General features: G+C 42.0%; 1 non-coding gene across 1 annotated transcript; it reads left to right on the forward strand.

The window, feature by feature from the left end:
* Positions 1–429: 429 nt before the first annotated feature.
* On the forward strand, positions 430–548 carry LOC131957046 (5S ribosomal RNA). Its single transcript, XR_009389020.1, has one exon. It is a non-coding gene; the product is annotated as a 5S ribosomal RNA (ribosomal RNA).

The raw sequence follows: 548 nt of genomic DNA on the forward strand, positions 1-548 counted from the left end.
TGAGTGAGCGGGAGACCCAAAAAAGTTAAAGTATCGCCTTTCCGATAGATCATTTCACATGAAAGCGATAGTTAAAGGACAGGTCGGATGCAGGGGGCACCTGGTTTTCTGATTTTAGTCAAGGAAAATGGGGAAAATGTATTTATTTTGTATTTTACAACGCGCGATGCTCGAAAATTAGTAGCTCAGGGAAGTCTACCGGTGGTTACCGCCTCAGGTTAAAAATAGCGACCAATGGCTGTAGAGGGAAAAAAAGGCACATAGTATTCGATATTAAAACAATGTTTCGCTTTTGTGGAGATTTAGGGCGTTTTTTATTATTGAAATAATATGAGGAAAGCAGTGAAATCATTATTGTAGCCAGAAAAGGACGAATAACTGCTGATTTCGTTTGAGTATATTTATAAGCCCCAATTTTCTCACACAGATGTCTACGGCCATACCACGTTGAAAATACCGGTTCTCGTCCGATCACCGCAGTCAAGCAACGTCGGGCGTGGTTAGTACTTAGATGGGTGACCGCTTGGGAACACCACGTGTTGTAGACT

This window comes from Physella acuta, unplaced genomic scaffold, assembly GCF_028476545.2.
Source record: "Physella acuta isolate Inbredline_101_S28 unplaced genomic scaffold, ASM2847654v3 ptg001198l, whole genome shotgun sequence".
Taxonomy (NCBI): Eukaryota; Metazoa; Mollusca; class Gastropoda; family Physidae; genus Physella; species Physella acuta.